Here is a 26,210-nt window from a genome sequence, read left to right as displayed (position 1 = left end):
ACTCGGTAATGCACATCACTATAAGCCTTGCAAGCATTGTAACTAATGAGTTAGTTGCGGGATGATGTATTACGGAACGAGTAAAGAGACTTGCCGGTAATGAGATTGAACTAGGTATCAAGATACCGACGATAGAATCTCGGGCAAGTAACATACCGATGACAAAGGGAACAACGTATGTTGTTATGCGGTCTGACCGATAAAGATCTTCGTAGAATATGTGGGAGCCAATATGAGCATCCAGGTTCCGCTATTGGTTATTGACCGGAGAGGTGTCTCGGTCATGTCTACACAGTTCTCGAACCCGTAGGGTCCGCACGCTTAACGTTACGATGACGGTTATATTATGAGTTTATGTGTTTTGATGTACCGAAGGAGTTCGGAGTCCCGGATGAGATCGGGGACATGACGAGGAGTCTCAAAATGGCCGAGACGTAAAGATCGATATATTGGACGACTATATTCGGACTTCGGAAAGGTTCCGAGTGATTCGGGTATTTTTCGGAGTACCGGAGAGTTACGGGAATTCATATTGGGCCTTAATGGGCCATACGGGAAAGGAGAGAAAGACCCCAAAGGGAGGCCGCACCCCTCCCCATCGACTAGTCCGAATTGGACTAGGGAAGGGGGGCGCCCCCTTCCTTCTTTCTCCTTCTCCCTTCCCTTTTCCTACTCCAACAAGGAAAGGAGGAGTCCTACTCCCGGTGGGAGTAGGACTCCCCCCTTGGCGCGCCCTCCTCCTTGGCCGGCGGCCTCCCCCTTGCTCCTTTATATACGGGGGCAGGGGGGCACCCCATAGACACAACAATTGATCATTGATCTCTTAGCCGTGTGCGGTGCCCCCCTCCACCATATTACACCTCGATAATATCGTCGCGGAGCTTAGGCGAAGCCCTGCGTCGGTAGAACATCATCATCGTCACCATGCCGTCGTGCTGACAAAACTCTCCCTCAACACTCGGCTGGATCGGAGTTCGAGGGACGTCATCGAGCTGAACGTGTGCTGAACTCGGAGGTGCCGTGCGTTCGGTACTTGATCGGTCGGATCGTGAAGACGTACGACTACATCAACCGCGTTGTGTTAACGCTTCCGCTTTCGGTCTACGAGGGTACGTGGACAACACTCTCCCCTCTCGTTGCTATGCATCACCATGATCTTGCGTGTGCGTAGGATTTTTTTTTAAATTACTACGTTCCCCAACAGTGGCATCTGAGCCAGGTTTTATGCGTTGATGCTATGCATGAGTAGAACACAAGTGAGTTGTGGGCGATATAAGTCATACTGCTTACCAGCATGTCATACTTTGGTTCGGCGGTATTGTGAGATGAAGCGGCCCGGACCGACATTACGTGTACGCTTACGCGAGACTGGTTTCACCGTTGCGAGCACTCGTTGCTTAAAGGTGACTGGCGGGTGTCTGTCTCTCACACTTTAGTTGAACCGAGTGTGGCTACACCCGGTCCTTGCGAAGGTTAAAACAGCACCAACTTGACAAACTATCGTTGTGGTTTTGATGCGTAGGTAAGAACGGTTCTTGCTAAGCCTGTAGCAGCCACGTAAAACTTGCAACAACAAAGTAGAGGACGTCTAACTTGTTTTTGCAGGGTATGTTGTGATGTGATATGGTCAAGACATGATGCTATATTTTATTGTATGAGATGATCATGTTTTGTAACCGAGTTATCGGCAACTGGCAGGAGCCATATGGTTGTCGCTTTATTGTATGCAATGCAATCGCCATGTAATTGTTTTACTTTATCACTAAGTGGTAGCGATAGTCGTAAAAGCAATAAATTGGCGAGACGACAACGATACTACGATGGAGATCAAGGTGTCGCGCCGGTGACGATGGTGATCATGACGGTGCTTCGGAGATGGAGATCACAAGCACAAGATGATGATGGCCATATCATATCACTTATATTGATTGCATGTGATGTTTATCTTTTATGCATCTTATTTTGCTTTGATTGACGGTAGCATTATAAGATGATCTCTCACTAAAATTTCAAGATAAAAGTGTTCTCCCTGAGTATGCACCGTTGCGAAAGTTCTTCGTGCTAAGACACCACGTGATGATCGGGTGTGATAGGTTCTATGTTCAAATACAACAGGTGCAAAACAGTTGCACACGCGAAATACTCAGGTTAAACTTGACGAGCCTAGCATATGCAGATATGGCCTCGAAACACGGAGACCGAAAGGTCGAGCGTGAATCATATAGTAGATATGATCAACATAGTGATGTTCACCGTTGAAACTACATCTCACGTGATGATCGGACATGGTTTAGTTGATATGGATCACGTGATCACTTAGAGGATTAGAGGGATGTCTATCTAAGTGGGAGTTCTTAAGTAATATGATTAATTGAACTTAAATTTATCATGAACTTAGTCCTGATAGTATTTTTGCAAATTATGTTGTAGATCAATAGCTCGCGTTGTTGCTTCCCTGTGTTTATTTTTGATATGTTCCTAGAGAAAAATTATGTTGAAAGATGTTAGTAGCAAAGAAGCGGATTGGATCCGTGATCTGAGGATTATCCTCATTGCTGCACAGAAGAATTATGTCCTTGATGCACCGCTAGGTGACAGACCTATTGCAGGAGCAGATGCAGACGTTATGAACGTTTGGCTAGCTCAATATGATGACTACTTGATAGTTTAGTGCACCATGCTTAACGGCTTAGAATCAGGACTTCAAAGACGTTTTGAACGTCATGGACCATATGAGATGTTCCAGGAGTTGAAGTTAATATTTCAAGCAAATACCCGAGCTGAGAGATATGAAGTCTCCAACAAGTTCTATAGCTAAAAGATGGAGGAGAATAGCTCAAGCAGTGAGCATGTGCTCAGATTGTCTGGGTACTACAATCGCTTGAATCAAGTGGGAGTTAATCTTCCAGATAAAATAGTGATTGACAGAATTCTCTAGTCACCATCACCAAGTTAGTAGAACTTCGTGATGAACTATAGTATGCAAGGGATGACGAAAGTAATTCCCGAGCTCTTCGTGATGCTGAAATCGACGAAGGTAGAAATCAAGAAAAACATCAAGTGTTGATGGTTGACGAGACCACTAGTTTCTAGAAAAGGGCAAAGGGAAGAAGGGGAACTTCAAGAAGAACGGCAAGCAAGTTGCTGCTCAAGTGAAGAAGCCTAAGTCTGGTCCTAAGCCTGAGACTAAGTGCTTCTACTGCAAAGGGACTGGTCACTGGAAGCGGAACTACCCCAAGTATTTGGTGGATAAGAAGGATGGCAAAGTGAACAAAGGTATATTGGATATACATGTTATTGATGTGTACTTACTAGTGTTTATAGCAACCCCTCAATATTTGATACTGGTTCAGTTGCTAAAGAGTAGTAACTCGAAACGGGAGTTGCAGAATAAACAGAGACTAGTAAAAGGCGAGGTGACGATGTGTGTTGGAAGTAATTCCAAGATTGATATGATCATCATCGCACACTCCCTACACTTTCGGGATTAGTGTTGAAACTAAATAAGTGTTATTTGGTGTTTGTGTTGAGCATGAATATGATTTGATCATGTTTGTTGCAATACAGTTATTCATTTAAATTAGAGAATAATTGTTGTTCTGTTTACATGAATAAAACCTTCTATGGTCATACACCCAATAAAATGGTTTGTTGGATCTCGATCGTAGTGATACACATATTCATAATAATGAAGCCAAAAGATGCAAAGTTAATAATGATAGTGCAACTTATTTGTGGCACTGCCGTTTAGGTCATATTGGTGTAAAGCGCATGAAGAAACTCCATACTGATGGGATTTTGGAATCACTTGATTATGAATCACTTGATGCTTGTGAACCGTGCCTCATGGGCAAGATGACTAAAACGCCGTTCTCCGGAACTATGGAGAGAGCAACAGATTTGTTGGAAATCATACATACAGATGTATGTGGTCCGATGAATATTGAGGCTCGTAGCAGGTATCATTATTTTCTGACCTTCACAGATGATTTGAGCAGATATGGGTATATCTGCTTAATGAAACAGAAGTCTGAAACATTTGAAAAGTTCATATAATTTCAGAGTGAAGTGGAAAATCATCGTAACAAGAAAATAAAGTTTCTACGATCTGATCGTGGAGAAGAGTATTTGAGTTACGAGTTTGGCCTTCAATTAAAACAATGTGAAATAGTTTCACTACTCACGCCACCTGGAACACCACAGTGTAATGGTGTGTCCGAACATCGTAACCGTACTTTATTAGATATGGTGCAATATATGATGTCTCTTACCGATCTACCACTATCGTTTTGGGGTTATGCATTAGAGACAGCTACATTCACGTTAAATAGGGTACCATCTAAATCCGTTGAGACGACATCTTATGAACTGTGGTTTGGCAAGAAACCAAAGTTGTCATTTCTTAAAGTTTGGGGTTGCGATGCTTATGTGAAAAAGTTTCAACCTGATAAGCTTGAACCTAAATCGGAGAAATGTGTCTTCATAGGATACCCAAAGGAGACTGTTGGGTACACCTTCTATCACAGATCCGAAGGCAAGACATTCGTTGCTAAGAATGGATCCTTTCTAGAGAAGGAGTTTCTCTCGAAAGAAGTGAGTGAGAGGAAAGTAGAAACTTGATGAGGTAACTGTACCTGCTCCCTTATTGGAAAGTAGTTCATCGCAGAAACCAGTTTCTGTGACGCCTATACCAATTAGTGAGGAAGTTAATGATGATGATCATGAAACTTCAGATCAAGTTATTACTGAACGTCGTAGGTCAACCAGAGTAAGATCCGCACCAGAGTGATACGGTAATCCTGTTCTAGAGGTTATGTTACTAGACCATGACGAACCTACGAACTATGAAGAAGCGATGGTGAGCCCAGATTCCGCAAAATGGCTTGAGGCCATGAAATCTGAGATGAGATCCATGTATGAGAACAAAGTATGGACTTTGATTGACTTGCCCAATGATCGGCGAGCCATTGAGATTAAATGGATCTTCAAGAGGAAGACGGACGCTGATAGTAGTGTTACTATCTACAAAGCTAGACTTGTCGGAAAAGGTTTTTGACAAAGTTCAAAGTGTTGAATACGATGAGATTTTCTCACTCGCAGCGATGCTTAAGTGTGTCTGAATCATGTTAGCAATTGCCGCATTTTATGAAATCTGGCAAATGGATAAACAAAACTGCATTCCTTAATGGATTCATTAAAGAAGAGTTGTATATGATGCAACCAGGAGGTTTTGTCAATCCTAAAAGTGCTAACAAAATATGCAAAGCTCCAGCGATCCATCTATGGACTGGTGCAAGCATCTCGGAGTTGGAATAAACGCTTTGATAGTGTGATCAAAGCATTTGGTTTTATACAGACTTTTGGAGAAGCCTGTATTTACAAGAAAGTGAGTGGGAGCACTACAACATTTCTGATAAGTATATGTGAATGACATATTGTTGATCGGAAATAATGTAGAATTGTTCTGCAAAGCATAAAGGAGTGTTTGAAAGGAGTTTTTGAAAGAAAGACCTCGGTGAAGCTGCTTACATATTGAGCATCAAGATCTATAGAGATAGATCAAGACGCTTGATAAGTTTTTCAATGAGTACATACCTTAACAAGATTTTGAAGTAGTTCAAAATAGAACAGTCAAAGAAAGAGTTCTTGCCTATGTTACAAGGTGCGAAATTGAGTGAGACTCAAAGCCCGACCACGGCAGAAGATAGAAAGAGAATGAAAGTCATTCCCTATGCCTTGGCCATAGGTTCTATAAAGTATGCCATGTTGTGTGCCAGATCTATTGTATACCCTACACTGAGTTTGGCAAGGGAGTACAATAGTGATCTAGGAGTAGATCACTGGACAGCGGTCAAAATTATCCTTAGTGGAATAAGGATATGTTTCTCGATTATGGAAGTGACAAAAGGTTCGTCGTAAAGGGTTACGTCGATGCAAGTTTTGACACTAATCTAGATGACTCTAAGTCTCGGTCTAGATACATATTGAAAGTGGGAGCAATTAGCTAGAGTAGCTCCGTGCAGAGCATTGTAGATATAGAAATTTGCAAAATACTTACGGATCTGAATGTGACAGACCCGTTGACTAAAATTATCTCACAACATGATCACACCTTAGTACTCTTTGGGTGTTAATCACATAGCGATGTGAACTAGATTATTGACTCTAGTAAACCCTTTGGGTGTCTCTCACATGACGATGTGAACTATGGGTGTTAATCACATGGTGATGTGAACTATTGATGTTAAATCACATGGCGATGTAAACTGGATTATTGACTCTAGTGCAAGTGGGAGACTGAAGAAAATATGCCCTAGAGGCAATAATAAAGTTATTATTTATTTTCTTATATCATGGTAAATGTTTATTATTCATGCTAGAATTGTATTAACCGGAAACATAATACATGTGTGAATACATAGACAAACAGAGTGTCACTAGTATGCCTCTACTTGACTAGCTCGTTAATCAAAGATGGTTATGTTTCCTAGGCATAGACATGAGTTGTCATTTGATTAACGAGATCACCTCATTAGGAGAATGACGTGATTGACTTGACCCATTCCGTTAGCTTAGCACTCGATCGTTTAGTATGTTGCTATTGCTTTCTTCATGACTTATACATGTTCCTATGACTATGAGATTATGCAACTCACGTTTACCGGAGGAACACTTTGTGTGCTACCAAACGTCACAACGTAACTGGGTGATTATAAAGGTGCTCTACAGGTGTCTCCAAAGGTACTTGTTGGGTTGGCGTATTTCGAGATTAGGATTTGTCACTCCGATTGTCGAAGAGGTATCTCTGGGCCCACTCGGTAATGCACATCACTATAAGCCTTGCAAGCATTGTAACTAATGAGTTAGTTGCGGGATGATGTATTACGGAACGAGTAAAGAGACTTGCCGGTAACGAGATTGAACTAGGTATCGAGATACCGACGATCGAATCTCGGGCAAGTAACATACCGATGACAAAGGGAACAACGTATGTTGTTATGCGGTCTGACCGATAAAGATCTTCGTAGAATATGTGGGAGCCAATATGAGCATCTAGGTTCCGCTATTGGTTATTGACCGGAGAGGTGTCTCGGTCATGTCTACATAGTTCTCGAACCCGTAGGGTCCGCACGCTTAACGTTACGATGACGGTTATATTATGAGTTTATGTGTTTTGATGTACCGAAGGAGTTCGGAGTCCCGGATGAGATCGGGGACATGACGAGGAGTCTCGAAATGGCCGAGACGTAAAGATCGATATATTGGACGACTATATTCGGACTTCGGAAAGGTTCCGAGTGATTCGGGTATTTTTCGAAGTACCGGAGAGTTACGGGAATTCGTATTGGGCCTTAATGGGCCATACGGGAAAGGAGAGAAAGACCCCAAAGGGAGGCCGCACCCCTCCCCATCGACTAGTCCGAATTGGACTAGGGAAGGGGGGCGCCCCCTTCCTTCTTTCTCCTTCTCCCTTCCCTTTTCCTACTCCAACAAGGAAAGGAGGAGTCCTACTCCCGGTGGGAGTAGGACTCCCCCCTTGGCGCGCCCTCCTCCTTGGCCGGCGGCCTCCCCCTTGCTCCTTTATATACAGGGGCAGGGGGGCACCCCATAGACACAACAATTGGTCATTGATCTCTTAGCCGTGTGCGGTGCCCCCCTCCACCATATTACACCTCGATAATATCGTCGCGGAGCTTAGGCGAAGCCCTGCGTCGGTAGAACATCATCATCGTTACCACGCCGTCGTGCTGACGAAACTCTCCCTCAACACTCGGCTGGATCGGAGTTCGAGGGACGTCATCGAGCTGAACGTGTGCTGAACTCGGAGGTGCCGTGCATTTGGTACTTGATCGGTCGGATCGTGAAGACGTACGACTACATCAACCGCGTTGTGTTAACGCTTCCGCTTTCGGTCTACGAGGGTACGTGGACAACACTCTCCCCTCTCGTTGCTATGCATCACCATGATCTTGCGTGTGCGTAGGAATTTTTTTTAAAATTACTACGTTCCCCAACAGCTACTATCATCTTTCAACTTATATTTCTCTAGGAACATATAAAATAAACATGGAGCTACATCGCGAGCTATTGATCTACAACATAGATATGCTAATACTACCAGGACTAACTTCATGATAAATTAAAGTTCAATTAATCATATTACTTAGGAACTCCCACTTAGATAGACACCCCTCTAGTCATCTAAATGATCACGCGATCTAAATCAACTAAACCATGTTCGATCATCACGTGAGATGTAGTTTCCAATGGTGAACATCACTATATTGATCATATCTACTATATGATTCACGCTCGACCTTTCGGTCTCTAGTGTTCCGAGTCAATATCTGTATATGCTAGGCTCGTCAAGTTTAACCTGAGTATTCTGCGTGTGCAAAACCGGCTTGCACCCGTTGTATGTGAATGTAGAGCTTATCACACCCGATCATCACGTGATGTCTCAGTACGAAGAACTGTCGCAACGGTGCATACTCAGGGAGAACACTTATACCTTGAAATTTTAGTAAGGGATCATCTTATAAAGCTACCGCCGAACTTAGCAAAATAAGTTGCATAAAGAATAAACACCACATGCAATCAAAATATGTGACATGATATGGCCATGATCATCTTGCGCCTTTGATCTCCATCTCTAAAGTACCGTCATGATCTCTATCGTCACCGGCATGACACCATGATCTCCATCATCTTGATCTCTATCAACGTGTCGTCATAGGGTCGTCTCGCCAACTGTTGCTATCGCATAGCGATAAAGTAAAGCAATTATTTGGCGCTTGCATCTTATGCAATAAAGAGACAACCATAAGGCTTCTACCAGTTGCCGATAACTTCAACAAAACATGATCATCTCATACAACAACTTATATCTCATCACGTCTTGACCATATCACATCACAACAAGCCCTGCAAAAACAAGTTAGACGTCCTCTACTTTGTTCTTGCAAGTTTTACGTGGCTGCTACGGGCTTAGCAAGAACCGTTCTTACCTACGCATCAGAACCACAATGATTTTTCGTCAAGTATGTGCTGTTTTAACCTTCAACAAGGACCGGGCGTAGCCACACTCGATTCAACTAAAGTTGGAGAAACTGACACCCGCCAACCACCTGTGTGCGAAGCACGTCGGTAGAACCAGTCTCGCGTAAGCGTACGCGTAATGTCGGTCCGGGCCGCTTCATTCAACAATACCGCCGAATCAAAGTATGACATGTTGGTAAGCAGTATGCCTAGTATCACCCACAACTCACTTGTGTTCTACTCGTGCATATAACATCTACGCATAAACCTAGCTCGGATGCCACTATTGGGGAACGTAGTAATTTCAAAATTTCCCTACGCACACGCAAGAGCATGGTGATGCATAGCAACGAGCGGGAGAGTGTTGTCCACGTACCCTCGTAGACCGTAAGAGGAAGCATTTTGTCAACGCGGTTGATGTAGTCGTACGTCTTCACGATCCGATCGATCCAAGTACCGAACGCACGGCACCTCCGAGTTCAGCACACGTTCAGCTCGATGACGTCACTCAAACTCACGATCCAGCAGAGTGTCGAGGGAGAGTTTCGTCAGCACGACGACGTGGTGACGGTGATGATGAAGCTACCGGCGCAGGGCTTCGCCTAAGCACTGCAACGATATGACCGAGGTGGATTATGATGGAGGGGGGCACCACACACGGCTGGAAACAATCAACTTGTGTGTTCTAGGGTGCCCCTGCCCCCGTATATAAAGGAGCAAGGGGGGAGGCCGGCCGGCCCTTGTGGCGCGCCAGGAGAGGAGGAGTCCTCCTCCTAGTAGGAGGAGGACTCCCCTTTCCTACTCCTACTAGGAGGGGGAAGGAAGGAGGAGAGGGAGAAGGGAAAGGGGGGCGCCGCCCCTCTCCTTGTCCAATTCGGACTCCCAAGGGGGGGGCTGCCCTGGCCGGCCCTCTCTCTCTCCACTAAGGCCCATGAGGCCCATTAGTTCTCCCGGGGAGGTTCCGGTAACCCTCTGGCACTCCGGTTTTCTCCGAAATCACCCGGAACAATTCAGGTGTCTGAATATAGCCGTCCAATATATCAATCTTTATGTCTCGACCATTTAGAGACTCCTCGTCATGTCCGTGATCACATCCGGGACTCCGAACTATCTTCGGTACATCAAAACACATAAACTCATAATACCGATCATCACCGAACGTTAAGCGTGCGGACCCTACGGGTTCGAGAACTATGTAGACATGACCGAGACACGTTTCCGGTCAATAACCAATAGCGGAACCTGGATGCTCATATTGGCTCCCACATATTCTATGATGATCTTTATCGGTCAAACCGCATAACAACATACGTAGTTCCCTTTGTCATCGGTATGTTACTTGCCCGAGATTCGATCGTCGGTATCTCAATACCTAGTTAAATCTTGTTATCGGCAAGTCTCTTTACTCGTTCCGTAATGCATCATCCCGCAACTAACTCATTAGTCACGTTGCTTGCAAGGCTTGTAGTGATGTGTATTAGCGAGAGGGCCCAGAGATACCTCTCCGACAATCGGAGTGACAAACCCTAATCTTGATCTATGCCAACTCAACAAACACCATCGGAGACACCTGTAGAGCACCTTTATAATCACCCAGTTACGTTGTGTCGTTTGGTAGCACACAAAGTGTTCCTCCGGTATTCGAGAGTTGCATAATCTCATACTCATAGGAACATGTATAAGTCACGAAGAAAGCAATAGCAACATACTAAACGATCAAGTGCTAAGCTAACGGAATGGGTCAAGTCAATCACATCATTCTTTAATGATGTGATCCCGTTAATCAAATGACAACTCATGTCTATGGCTAGGAAACTTAACCATATTTGATTCAACGAGCTAGTCAAGTAGAGGCATACTAGTGACACTCTGTTTTGTCTATGTATTCACACATGTACTAAGTTTCCGGTTAATACAATTCTAGCATGAATAATAAACATTTATCATGATATAAGGAAATATAAATAACAAATTTATTATTGCCTCTAGGGCATATTTCCTTCGACCGCATCATGTCTCTGGTATTCAAACGATCCATCAAAAGGAGCCAACCAAACACCTTGAACTTGAGAGTGCATGAACATTTCCAGATCCACTTAAATATGGGATCAACCACAAGATGTGAGAAGCAAGACTCATAATAGATCCTTGACTTAAACTCTCCAGATTTAGATGGCCATGTCCATATATCTTTCCTTTCCTCATCAAGGTTGATCAGCGGCAGCAAAGATTGAAGCCGAGTGTATTCTTGGAAAGCTTCTGGCGACAGAGGCAAATGGAAGTTATCGGTTAAATCAGGTAGCTCCATAAATTCCTCAACTGTGATCGTATCATCAATCACAAAGGAATGAAGCCGTGGAAACCGATCTTGCATTAAAACAACACTATTCCCCAGCTGCCAGCGGTCAAGCCAGAAGACCACCATATCACCAGCATGCACTTGCGGAACAGACAACTTGCAAAAATTATCATATACGCGCATGACATCTCGCCACCAAAAAGAACGACAGCTCTGAGTGACTTGTGGTGGAGAGGAGGCATAATAAGTGTCCCAAATTAGGGTGACCCAAGGCACATCCACCTTGTTAAAGAACTTGAAGAGATGCTTGAGCAACAAGGCATCATTTTGAATACCTAAATCGAGAACACCCAGACCGCCCAACTTCTTAGGCCGACGGACTAGATCCCAAGCAGCCAATGATTGGCGTGGGGTATCCGTGTTCCCTCTCCACAGACACTGGCGCATGATTCTCTCAATCTGCTCCAATATGCCTTGAGGAAGAGAGAGTACAGAAGAAATAAATATAGTCTTTCGGTTGCTTCTATATCCTGACTACTTGTAGGGTTGTAGTGCAATTGTTGAATGAATGACATGTGATTTACATCAAAAAAGAAAATACGTGTGGGTCATATCTTTGTCAATTGTCACAAATAATTTTGTACTCTCGTATTAGTGCTAATCATCAATAGGGAAAGATATGTGGTTTGCCATATCAAGATGCTTTGGAGCCGGCTCCTTTGGCTTTGCCTCAAGGCACGTCTGATATGTCGATCTTTCCCTACCTAGACCATTCGACGAGCACCTTACTTGATTGCAATTAGCGAGAGATAAAACAATAAATCGGGTGGCAAATCACTTCTGATGTCTAGCCTTGTCGCGCCAAGAACAATGCTTGAGTGTTGAAGCGCAGTCAAGCTACTGTCGTGCAGCACCGTCGAGCTGCTACTGTCGAAACACGGGCTAGATGCCGTCGACAATCACCAAAGGCACACGAATCCCAATACCGAGCGACCGAATGATCTAGATCGAACAAATCGTACCCCTAGGAGGGGAGAATGAATGTTTTGTTTGATGGGATAGCATCGACCACCAGCGTAAACCACTTTCACGTCAAAAAATATTTGACGCCCTTAAAAGGGTTTGTTAAAACAACACGTGATAAGGAAAAAATGGACAAAAAAAGGCCCAGCTTTAGCACAACGAAAACACATGCCTTTAAAAACTATTTTTTGCATCCTTTTATAATGAAACTATCGCATGGCCCCCGGTTCAAAATATTGTCCAGGAAAAAAGAATCGCCGTAGCTATCAAATTTAATTTGCCACGACATCTAAATTTCGAGGTACATGACAAATTTGCGCACTAAATAATTTAAAAGAAGTGCAAGAATTTTGCCATGATCTTGTAATAAAAATGCCATGCTCTATATTTTTTTTGTCACAACATTTCAATCACATGCAATAAAAATAAAAATTATCATGGTAGAAATAACAAAAAATCCATGTAACGTACCAAAACTTGCCTTGGCTGAGATAAAACATTGCAAATATGATCAGGAAAATTAATGCAACACAACTCTCGAAAATTTAATTTGCCATGACATCTAAATTTCCAAGTACGTGGCAAATTTGCGTATGAAATAAAAAATGACATAAATGAATTTCCGCATGATATTATAATAGAAATGCCATGCACTATATTTTATTTTTCATAACATATGGTAGAAATAATAAAATAAAATTTTCCATGATACTTGTCGTGATATAAATAAATTTTCCATGGGTCTAGGAAATAACTAAATGGTGATGATTCTAAAAATAAAATTGCCATGCTATGGAAAAAAAGTTACAATGTCTTTCAAAATAAATTTGACATGATCTAGGAAATAAGATTTGAAATGGTCCAGGAAGAAACTAAATTGTTGTGGCTCTGGAAATTATTTTGCCGTGGAACTAAAAACAACTTGCAATGGTCCATGGCAAAATTAAATTTTCATGGCTATGCAAATAAATTTCCATGTATTTTCAAGTAAAATTTTCATGGTCTAGCGATGCAATTTGCCATGGTCCATGCAAAAAAAAGATCTCTAATTATGGCGAATGTTGAATAATGATGTCATGGCAATTTTAGGACTTCCGTTACCTAATTAATGGTGAATTCGGAATGAACATAGTACAATGGCATGGCAAAGTTTTAAAAACAATTGTTATGTGCATAGTACACTCACATGGCGAATGATCTCTAACTCATGGCGAACGATCTAATATGTTGCCATGGCTATGGAAAAAACAATCCCTAATTCATGGCAACGGTAGCAAAAAATTATGTCATGGAAAAATTAGATTTTTTGTTCTCTAGTTGATGGCCAATATCAGAAAGAATATAGTACATTGACCTAACAACTTTAAAAAAAATGCTTTATGGTATGGCAAGTGAAAAAAAACTATTAGTTACATGGAAAATTATATGAAATTTATAAAAGTGGCCACATGGCAACTTTGGAAATTAGTTGTTATCTAAAATTTGCCATGATTGTATAATTTATTTTTTTTGTACATTTCCATATACACCCGTGGCAAATATATATAAACAGCATGGTATAAACTACACTAATTATGGAAAAAGGTTACCAGGTCAGAGGGGAATAATTTTAAAAAGATACCATATAAATTGTGGCAATGGTAGTATTTGTTTTTACCAATTTGGCAAAACAAACACATTAAAAAATAAGAAAAACACACAAAGTTGCCATGATGAAATGGTAGATTTTCCATGGTAAAGTTTGTACTTATCACATTGAAAATTATTATTTTTGTCTTTTTGAATAATGGCAACTTTACGCAAAAGTATGAGGGTAACATGGAAAATTTAGGTATTTTATTCTCCAAAATAATGGCAACATTTGGGAAAAAAATTAATCATCACATGGAAAATTTGGAAAAAGGTTTGTTCTAGTCACATGACAAATTTAGAAGAAATGTTTGTGATGGTCACATGACACCGATGAGACAAACCTACTTGCCAAATCTAGTACAAGCGACTAACATCATTTTTTTGCCATGTGTTTTACCCTCCACCTCTTCCCTACCAAAATTTGCCATGACATGAAACATAAGGATTTGCCATGGTATGCCAAATTTTGCCGTGATAGAAATAATAAAATTTAAGAATTTGTTTTCCAAAAAACAATGCAACTTGTACTTTTGTAGGTTTTTTGGACTTCTTCTTCTTGTTTGTTTTCTAGATGGCAAGCGCTAGTTATTGTACATGGCAATTTCACATTAAATTTGTCGTCACTTTTTTTTGTAACGATAAAAAAATATTCCCATTGCCACAAGATACTAGTGAAATGCATATGAATATGCATGACACCTGCATGTATACAACACCAACAACATATAAAAAGCTCTGAATTTGTACATGTATGCAACTACATGTACTAACTGCATAGTTGCCACACATGAGACTCTGAATTTTGCCGCCTAGTACGGAAGTAAGTTTCTAATCCAATAAAGTGGCACAAGGTGAACAACATATTTGGCTAGGTGGTCAATGGATTTGCATGTAATATTTATTATTTCAGGTTTCTGTTGTACTGCCATGATTGAGATGGATAGATGCAGAGTATGTTCGCAAAAAATAAACTCATGCATCGTTGCCACTCATGAGACTCTGAATTTGCAGCCAAGTACAAAAAGTAATCCTCTAGTGCGGCGGAGAAAAGCACGTGATGAGCACCTCCTCCCTCCCCTCTCTCTCTCTCTCTCTCTCTCTCTCTCTCTCTCTCTCTCTCTTAGTGAGGACCGGAAAATGGGGGTGGGTGGGGAGGGAAAGCGAGTTTTGCAGGGGAGGAGGGAGGATAGGGTGCTCAACGACTATGCGCTTTCCTGCGGGCACATTTTTGAAGCGAGCAAAGGGGGAACGTGATGTGGTGATTGGAAGATCTGCGCAATCGATGTGATGGCAACCAATGTGTTAGACCAGAACCTCCAGAAATTTGACGTTAGTTTTATAGTATTTAGGAAGGCAAATCATCTCCACGATCTCTTTTTTGGAAAAAACATCTCTAATTTTCTATCAAGCTTTTAAAAAAGATGCTTCTCGCGAACCAACTTGTGGTTGGATCGTTAGGAGGATAATGGTATCCCTAGTCCTAGACTTGACATGGTGCTAGCATTTTCTCGAATTTATTCCAGACTTTCCAACGATGTTCGTTCAGTGAGAGGAGACGTTCCCATCGACTACGAGGCGTCTGTGGTGATTTTGTCAATCTCAAGTTGCTATGTCGGCTCAGTCTTTCGCGTCATAAGGATGAGTGTATGCTCATGTATGTGAGTGGCTTCAATTGTATTGTGCTAAAAAATGCTTATCTAAATTATTTATTTTCCACATGCATTCTTTTTTTTGAGCATTTTTTAGGGGTGAGCATTTTTTATGGGTTCTTCTCTTCTTTCTTGTTTTTTTAGGGAACGCTCTTTTTTGTTTTTGAGGTTTGAACGCTCTTCTTTCTTGTTACCTTTTTTTTTTAGAACCTTCGTATTGCTACAGACCTTTTGTCTTTCAGGCCCAAGGGGCCTCATCCGCAGACAGTGGCGAACCCACCTCTATCCTCGCTGGGCTCTTTCAGGCCCAAGAGGCGGCACTACCCATCGCGGCCCAGTTACTGCCACGAGACGCCATACCCTAGCAAGCTCTCTATATAACAAGGTCCAGCCCCCAATCCGCCGCCGCAGAACTATCCTCCTCCTCCCATCCGCCACCCAGTTCATGTCGCCGCCGCAGCAATCCTGCCGCCATCTCTCTTTTTGATCATGATTGTTTTTCCGGATCATGCCTTCAGTTTGATGGTTTTGTTCTTCTTTTCCTGCTGTCTCTCTCTGATACTGCTTTTGGTTTGATCTGATTATGATGCTTTCGCATCTCATATGGAAAGAAGCTTCTCCCTGTGATCCAGATTCGTTCGATTGGTCGCGGGGGGAACGCTGCAGCCTTGGAGCTCTTTCCTGATAGCAAGTGCGCAGGATATAATGCTGGCCGGCCGATCTAGATGGCTCTCCAGTTTGGCTTTTCTGTACCATTCTCTTCCGTGTTCTGCATCCCATGTTTTATGATCTCTGATCATATAGTATAGGATTATTGCTTTGCGTTTTTTCCCCAGAGGATATCCATTGCCTGCGGTTGTGGCTGTTGTCTTCTGCCCCTGTTCGTCATCTTGCACGCTGGTGTTAGAAAACGTCTTACATTGTGGGATTGAGGGAGTAGAGGATTTATAATTAACAACGGACGTGAAACAACTACCTGTGCCCAGTTTGGCACTCTCGTCTCCAACCGCCTGTAGTTTAAAGGCCGGGCTTCAAAATTGGTCGGATATATGGCTCTGTGGAAGGTCGAATTGGTGGCCCAATCTCCTGTAATAGATTTTGTGGCAGGACGAATTGGTGGCCCAATCAAACAGCGTTAAAAAAGAAACCACAGCGTCCAAAATAGGAAACCGCAAACCAGCAGAACTTTTAGCACCTTTTTTTTTAGGGTGAAGAAGCCTTCTTCGGCTAGACCCCTTTGTGTTGCCTGGCTAATTCTGTGCTTTGTGGCGGTTTCGTGTATCTGTTCCAGTAAGTTGGCAGCGTGGGTATAAAACATTGACAAAATGCATTTTGGGGAGTTAAAAATATTATAAATCTGTAACATGCTAAGTATGAGTATTTACAGAAGGATCTAACGTTTGTGAAAGAAATACAATATTGGGATGAGGTGACTTGCCGTGTGTGTAACCTTTTAACGATAAAATAAATAGTTTGTGCACGAAGTTTACAACTTGCAGTGCGTCTATGTAGTTTCTTATTTTCGAAAATGGCGTTCTGTAAATACTCATCTATGTGTTGGGTGTAAATACACGTATATCTTGAAAAAAGTACATATATAACAATGTTCATGGGTTTCAAAAATACTACTCTCTCTGTTCACAAATAAAATATTTCAATACGGACTACTTGTGGATTGAAAATTTGTGAACAAACACACTTACACGTGTCTATATATCCTATTCAGAAAAAAGCGACATCTTATATCTGTGAACTGAGGGAGTATGTTTAGGACTTCTAAAAGGAATGTTTATACAATGTAAACAAATGTTTGTGAATTTTTTTATTGATGAAAATGTTTCATACCATCGAAGATATTTTTTGTGACATATAAAAGATGATCTAATACTAAACAAATATTTAGCATGTTTAAAACATTGTTCATGGCATTTATGTAAACCGATGAAGAAAAACATAGAAAACAGAAAAACACAAAAGAAAATGACGGAAGCTTTCAAAAATTGGGCGAAAGTTCCCTAAATACAATCCCCACTATAGCATAAGGTCCCTAAAACCGCATTAAACAGAAGTGTTGTCCGGACGGCCAATTAGGATGGACGCCCAAGGCGAGTTGGTGTACTATCAGGGCCGGGCCGGCAAAATCTATCTTGCTAAAAAAATGAACTAATGAGCAATTTTTTTTGCAGAGAAACAAACGAGCAATTATAATGTGTATATATTTCATAAAAAATATAATGTAAATAAATAATTTCTGAATATTTTGGCAACTACACGAATTGTCTAACTCACCTAGTTTTGGGTCATGTCCGGTTAAACTGCAACACTGTGATCTTTAATCGAGGAGGTAAGACCAATCTCTAACCAAGTAACCATCCCTGCCAAAATTTAATTAGGAAATTAGGTAGGAAATTAGGAATTAGAATTTAGGAGTAGAAATTGGAGGCTCGCTAAGAGCATCTCCAACAGCCGCCAAACGCGTCGCGCCCTAAAAACTACTTTGCCGCGCGCCATCGCCAGGTTTGCCGCGGCGGGCAGTGCTGGTTCCAGCAGCCGCGCTAAAATGCAGCGCGCGCAGCTCCACGGCGCGCAAAAATGCAGCGTGCACGACTCTCGCACAAACAGCATATGCATTGCAAACACAAGCAAAAAGATCAAACACAAACAAAATAAATCAACAATAAATAGTTCAATTTCGTTATTACAACTCAAACAAATAATTTATCGTCCAATACAACAAATAGTTCAATAACACAATAAACAATTCAACAATACAATATCAAACGCATAAATCATGATGCTCTTTGTCGCCCATTCCAAGCCCACCACTCTTGAGATCCTTCTGAAGATCATCATGTGTTGTGGGACGTCGGATGGCATGATAGGAAGCAACAAAATGGGCCATCCTTTCAGCCCTTCGTCGCACTCGCCTGAGCATTGTGGAAATCAAGATTTTTCTTGCCTTTCGTTTTTTCAATGGCTCCACAAATGTTTGCCACTTTGGGTAGATGTCATCTGCAAGATAATCGCCATAGTTGTACGTACGACCATTTGCTACAAACTATACCGGTGGCAAATCATCATTTGCAATCTTATTCATCAGTGGTGACCGATTGACAAAGTTGATGTCATTCAAAGATCCAGGCATTCCAAAGAAAGCATGCCAAATCCAAGTCTGTTGATCGGCCACCGCTTCAAGGATTATAGTGGAGCCCTTTTTTTGGCCGTGAAATTGTCCATGCCATGCCTTTGGACAATTTTTCCAATTCCAATGCATGCAATCTATTGAGCCAAGCATACCTGGGAAGCCGCGAGCTTTGTTCATCTCCAATAGCCTTGCGGCGTCTTCAGCATTGAGAGATCTCAAATACTCCTGGCCAAACACTTACAATTCTGACTGCGAAGCGCTTGACACACATGATGGCTTGGCTTTCACCCATAACCAAGTGATCATCAACTAGATCAGCCGGGATACCGTATGCCAACATACGCAAAGCGGCTGTCACCTTCTGAAAGGTGCTATGCCCGATCTCTCCGGCGGCATTCCTCCTTTGCTGAAAAAACCGGTCATGGCTCGCTAGTTTCTCTGCAATGTGCCTGAACAACTCGGTGCTCATCCTAAACCGGTGACGAAAGTACGACTCCGGGTATGTGGGATTCTCCATGAAATAGTGACTCATCAATCTGTTATGGGCATCGATCCTATCCCTTCAAATTTTCTGCCGACTCATAACCGAACCACCGTGCTTCGATTTTTTATTGATGTGCATAGCTAGGATCATTGCAAGATCCTCCTCCTCTTCCATATCAAATTCTTCTTCGGAAGAATCATACGACGAACTCATCTACAATGTTCAATATTAGGCTATAAAAACTACAATCAGCATGCACCAAATTCATGAAGTTTGAGCAACACATACCTTGCGGGCGTTTTGTCGAACACCTTGCGGGCGCCGAGCGGCAGCGAGCGGCCGCGCGCTGTTCGTCGGAGGACCGCCGCGCGTGAGGGGCGGCGGTGACTAGAGGGAGGCAGAGGAAGCCGCCGCGGCGCGGGGACAGGCTGGGGAAGCACCGGAACGTCGCCGGGTGGCGCGGGCGGCGGCGGTGCCGCAGCTGTATGGGGTAGGTGGAGTAGCAAGCGCGCGCTCGAGAGTCCAGCGCGCGGGAGCGGGCGCAACAAATAAGCGGTGCGCGATGGTGTTTCGGCCCGCGCGCTGAACTAGATATGCCGCGCGCGCGGTTTTTGCGCCCGGAGCGGTAACGCGCGCGCAAAAAACACTGATTTTATCGCGCGGCGCTTATATAGCGCGGCTGTTGGAGATGCTCTAAGAACCTGGAGGCTGGTGTCGGTCAATAGGTCACGGACTGATCCAACGAGACGATGAGTCTGAAAATTAGGAGAGGAAGCTAGGAAGGCAATGACAGTGGCCTGAATTCGATCGCTATGATGAGGCAAAGGTGACGACCGACGAGATGATATCGTCTCTTTTTTCGTCTCCTGACTCATGCAGCGGCGCCGACGGAACTGCTGTTGGCCTTTCCCGATCGAGGCGATCTCTATTGACTGGTATAGCGATCCCTGGTTTTTTAGACCCATGGGCTATGATCCTTTTTCCGTCGTTAGAGAGCAGTTTCCTTTTTTCTTTGGGAAAGATCAATCTTTTCTATTTTGGAGGAATTGGGAAAGATCATCAATCGAGTCAAGCGACGAGCCGACGAGCTCCAGTGCTCGATGGCCTCAACTCAGGCCCATTTCCAATGCCTAGCGGCCTACAGTGCGGCAGCTGCTACGATTTTTAAAAATACTAGGCCTATATACACATTGGGCCCCCCAAAATTATGGGCCCTGTGCGGGCCGCACATTTGGTACTACTATGGGCCCGGCCCTGTGTACTATCTAGGTAAAGATATAACATTAGTGTACATAACTAGATCGACTGATGATTGGTGGTATGTACATGCTTGGCCTGCGTAAAGTCGCGGGAGCTATTTCTCGCATATATGTGAGGCGTAGCTAGCTCTGGCCGCGCGGTCGATTTAGTGGGTCGTCACATTAAGGCTTTTTCTCGGAAGGTTCTTTAGATTGGTTTGGACTAGTTTTAGAACCTTCCATGTGTTTTTCCTTCTTCATTTCATTGTATTTATTTATCTGCTTTATTTGGGTCTTTTTATATTTTTACATTTTCCCCATTTTTCTTTGTCTTTTTATTTCATATAATTGTTTAAATTTTTTAAGACAAGTTGTACATTTAACATATAATCATGAAACATTTCGTATACATGTTTGAAATTTTTTCATATCCATGATGAACATTTTGTTAAATACATATTTGAACATTTATTGAATACATTTAAATAATTTTTAAAATTATGCGACCACATTTTTCGTCAAAATTGTGTGAACACAATTTTGTCATTGTGTAAACATCTTTTAAAAATGTCATGGATATATTTTCGAAACTTATGAGTATTTTTCAAAATGTCTTATGAAGTTTTTGAATGGCACGATTCTTTTAAAATTATGCGAACATTTTTTACATGGTATAAATGTATTTTAAAAATACCACAATGTTTTTAGAACTAGTGAACACCTTATAAATGTGACAATCATTTTTCCAGTATACAAACATTTTTCTAAATTACGCTACTCCTGCCGATCCGAATTAATTCATGCAGCCTCTATAGAATTTACGTAAGACATTGTATAGAGGTTTCGTCAATTAATTTAGATCTAAGGGATAACATATTTTTGACACTGGTTTAACATTTGTATATTCCTGGTGAGTGTTTTTAAAAATTTGAGTAAAGTATGTTTTAAAATATATGTAATTAAGTATTACAAAATATTAAAATTTGGAAAGAAAACAAAAAGAAAAATTATTAACATAAGTTACAAAAATAAACACTACTGGGGCGCTCCAATAATAATGACCAGAGGCGCCCCCCCGAGGGGGAGACCTACCTCGGTCTAGGCACCCCTATGTCTCGTTTAAAGTGAGACGTAGCAGCTTTGCGTCACGACAATGGCAGAAGTGCCAGTCTAGGCGTGCGGGAGGCCACGGCCTCGTTTCTTTTTTTCCACCGTTTTCGCTTTTTTTAACTTTTGTTTATACTTCCAAACATTCTAAATAAATATATTACAAAAAATAGTTAACATAAAACATTAAAAAAAAGTGTTAACCATTTGAAAAAAATTAAATGTGTATAAAGAAATGTGTTAAAAAATATACAATATGTATGAAAAAAAGTTCATTTTGCATTATTGTGCCTATATTGAAAAAACCTATCAATACTTTTTTGATATAATAAATAGTGTGTCACAGTGCCACCAGAAAAGAAATTTTTTGACTAAAAATCATAACATAAACAGATGGGCAAGCAAACCAATCAGAAGTCCATAACAAATCAATGAAAAGTAATTTAAGACAGAGATAATATTTGAATTTTTTTAATCAAACATTTAAAATGTTAAAAAAATGTATAAAAAATGTTGACCATGTGTTAGAAAAATATTATACTTTTGGCATATACAGAAAATATACCATAAAAACCATAAAAACAAAGAAACACGAAAAGACAATCGAAACCAAAAAAGAGACAAAAGAAAACAAAAAACCCCGAAGAAACAAGTGTAAAAAAAACCCAATGAAAACAGAGAAAGAAACAAAGGAGAACAAAGTAACCTGATGAAAGCAGGAAAGAAAGAAACATAACCAAAAAATGATGCAAAAAAAGAAAAAGGAAAAACAATGAAAACCGAGAAGGAAACATAGAAAACTAAAGAAAAAAAAGGAAAAAGAAAAGAACCCAGTGAAAACCCAAAAAGTAACAAAAACAAAACATATAAAATAATAGAATATATAGAAAATAAAAAACAATGAAAAAAAGTAAAGAAACGAAGAAAACCGTTAAAAAGTAAAGAAAAAAAACGGGAGAAAAGCAGCAAAGAAAAAAGAAACCAAAAAAGAGATGAAAAAGAAATAAAAGACAAAATAAACGACCGCGAGCGAAAAACCAGTGAGGCAGTGAAGCATTCGGCTCAATTGCAAATAGTGATCACGAACGAAGCAAAAAAAAAAAAGAAAAAAAAAACAGAAAACGGGCCAGCCTCCTTACTCCGCAAGGAGCTATTCCCTTCAGGCGAGAACAGCTTGCATCTCGCTTTGAGATATAGCTCCCGTGTTTCGGTCTTTGTTATAAGCGAGACAATGCGCTGTCCTGTAAATCTCTATGTACTTCATTGGATTATGCCCAATACAGCTTTCGGTGGTGGCCTCTTGATTTCGGTGGACCAGAACGCCGGCCTTGCCCGCCCACACCTTCTCACCTGGTCAGGCCTGACAATATTGGCAATAGTTTGATATAGGCTATACGATGTTGTCTCTGCTGTGTTCAAATGACTCTTAAAAAATAAAAATGAAACAATGTTAAAATTATTAACTTAAATTGAAGGACACTTAGAGCGTCTACAGCCGGACACTCAAACGTCCGGCGAACAGCCCGGTCACTGACCGGTCAAAAAAAAAGCGACCCAGACGGACGCCTCAAACCGGCCTCAAACGCCCTGCCCGACCGGCAACTCTCATATCTAGCTCAAATCTGGGGCGGATATGGGTGGTCCAGGCGCGACCGTCGTCCGCAACGTCAAAGCTGACTCACACAGGCCCACGCGACCCCTCATACATTCGTCTCCATCCCTCCCCGGACCTAACCCTAACCACTCTCAGTGGCGTAGCTGTAGGGTGGCCAGGGTGGTCCATGGACCACCCTGGAATTTGGCCCATTAGTTTAGTACTTCTCTGAAAAAAACATATCCATGCCCAACTCAGGTCTCAGCCCATATACATGGCTCGTTTCTTTCATCTCAGATACGCCTGTTATCTGTATGTACGCTGATCGTTCCTAATTCCTGACTCCCCGTCGTCTCCTCTTCCTCTAGTCTTCGGAAGTCTGAAACCCTAGCGGCTAGCACCATCGCCCAGCGCAACTGCGCAAGGCCGGCACTCCGGCAGGGCACCCGCAGGCGACGACCGGACGACGGCCAGGCGGCCGGCGAAGGACGCGCGTCCCGGCGGTCAACGAAGGAACCGCGCCAGTACTGAACCGCGCATGCACGCATAGGTACAGCCCCGTGCAATGCGCTAGTTGATTTATTTTCTATTTCAATCCAGAGTATTAGAGTAAGATGTTTGTTCTTCTCTAATTCAAAGCACAATTTCCTTTTCCTCTGAAGATTTGCGATTTGTCAATTATCAATTCAAAGCACAATTTTCTTTTTGCAACAAACATGGCATTGAAGTTCCTGTAATGGAGAATAATTATGTCCCTTATGGAAGATCAACACGGTTTGTGCAATCTCAAACAAATGCAGATCACTTTAGAAGGGAAATTTATATTGGGATTATTGATAAAACCAGTCAAGAGCTTGACAATCGGTTTGATGAGGTCAATATGGAGTTGCTTTCTTGTATGTCGGCCTTGAATCCTGCCAACTCATTTTCTGCTTTTGATGCACAAAAGGTACGTAGACTTGCTGAGTTCTACCCCAATGATTTTTCGAGCTCTGACTTGATGCACCTTGAAATGCAACTTGATAACTATATTGATGACATGAGAAAAGATGACAACTTCAAAGGCCTAGAAAATCTTGCTGATCTCTCAGTTAAGCTTGTTCAAACAAGGAGGCATATAGTTCATAATTTGGTTTACTTGCTTCTAAAATTGGTATTGCTTCTACCGGTGGCAACAACAAGTGTTGAAAGAGCATATTCTGCAATGAGTGTGGTCAAAAACAAGTTAAGAAACAAGATGGGTGATAGTCTTTTGGATGATTGCCTAGTCACATACATCGAACGAGATGCTTTCTCCAAAGTGAATGAAGATAATATAATTGAGACTTTCATGGTCTTGAGAAGGCGGTATACCGACAAATAAGGTGTGTTATATTTTACGCAAATGTAAGACTTGAACATGAATTTTAATATGCTTTGAAAGACCTTATTGATATGTGCTTTGGATATATTATGCGTGCATATGTTGGTTTGTTAAATTTGTGGTATAAATTTTATTTTGTGCCAATTGGACCACCCTGACATAAAATCCTGGCTACGCCACTGACCACTCTACTCCACTCCCCTCCAGTCCATTCCGCCCCCAAAACTCCCGTCCGACGATCTCCAACATTCTTCGGCATGGCAAGCAGCGGATCCGAGTCTTCCATCAGCCGATGTGCGGACTGGGACCTCATCCCAGTCGGGCCAGAGGAGGAGATGGCCGTCCGCATTGCGCTCCGCCGCAACTGCAAGAAGAATGTCTGACAGCGGCCAGACTCGATCCGCTGGGAATCCATCGCGTCCGCCTAAATGGTGCGTGCATCTAATGTGGGGCGTGTCATCGCTACCTTGCCGGAGACGGTATGCTCCGTCTGGCGTCCGAATGTTTTGGCGGCGCGCAGCCCCTTCGTTGGCATGCCGACGACGAGGCCATTTGTGGCCCGTCCGCCGAGTGTATGGCCCAGCGTGCCCACCGTGCAAGGCAGAAGGCGAGGCCCTGGCAGCCCTCACGGCAAACATCGGCGAGGCGGAGTCGGTCTCTCCGGCGGTGAGACGGATGATCTGCAACCCCGGGCACCGCAGCCATGTCATGGTGGACGTGTCGGCCTCCAATCACTCCGATCACGACGGATCCATCGTCGACCTCACATCCACCGGCGACGTGCTCCGACGAGGATGAGTAGGGCATGGGAGACGACGGCGCCTCGGGCTCTGCTTAGATTAGGTTTCACGTTGCATGTAATTGTATGAATTTGAGGTTTCTTAATTGAGATATCCGGTTGTGGAAATGATTATTTGAGGTGTGACCGTCTGAGATTAGCGGATGGCCCCCGCGTCGTCTCCAGGCGACATGGGTGGCTGCTGTTCTCCGTCGTTGTCTCCCCCGTCTCTGAGCCATCTGCCCTCGCCGCCTTTCAGCAAAGCCCTTGCGGTCGACGGCGGCGGCAAGGAATCGTTTTTCGTTTGCCTTCAGAACTGGCGATGGCTTAGGCTGGTGTAGCAGCGTTCTGAGTGTAGCAGCGGTCGTGCCATGGGTTGTCGTAGTAGCGGAGGTGTTGAGCCGCACACCGGCGCCGTGACGACCAGTACCTCTCATCAGGTGGTCGGCCACGACCCCTTGCAGTTCTGTATAGTGGATCCTCTGATTGGCGGCGACCCCAATAGGTACACCTGCAATGTGTGGGTTGCCGAGTGGCGATCTTCGCTCCTCAACATAGCGGCCCAGGAGCGGTGCTCTCTGATCCCTTCCCGACCGCTTCGATGTCCGCGCTCGATGGTACGATGGTCGGTGCAGCTGGTCGAGTTAGTTCAGATCTAGCCTCCACGGGTGGCGGAGCTTCTGCCGGCCGGTCAAGCTACTGGTTGTGGTGGCCATCGAATGGTCCTCGTGAGGGTTCTTCACTACGGACCCGGTGGCTGCCGCCAACGGCTCCTACCGCTGAGGTTGTGAGATGCAGCTGAAAGGCTCCTTTGTGGATTTTGGCGGATCTCACTTCAGGTAGTTTGCATGCGGCGATG

Source organism: Aegilops tauschii, chromosome 1, assembly GCF_002575655.3.
Source record: "Aegilops tauschii subsp. strangulata cultivar AL8/78 chromosome 1, Aet v6.0, whole genome shotgun sequence".
In the NCBI taxonomy this organism is placed as follows: domain Eukaryota; kingdom Viridiplantae; phylum Streptophyta; class Magnoliopsida; order Poales; family Poaceae; genus Aegilops; species Aegilops tauschii.
This window is presented reverse-complemented; position numbering follows the sequence as displayed.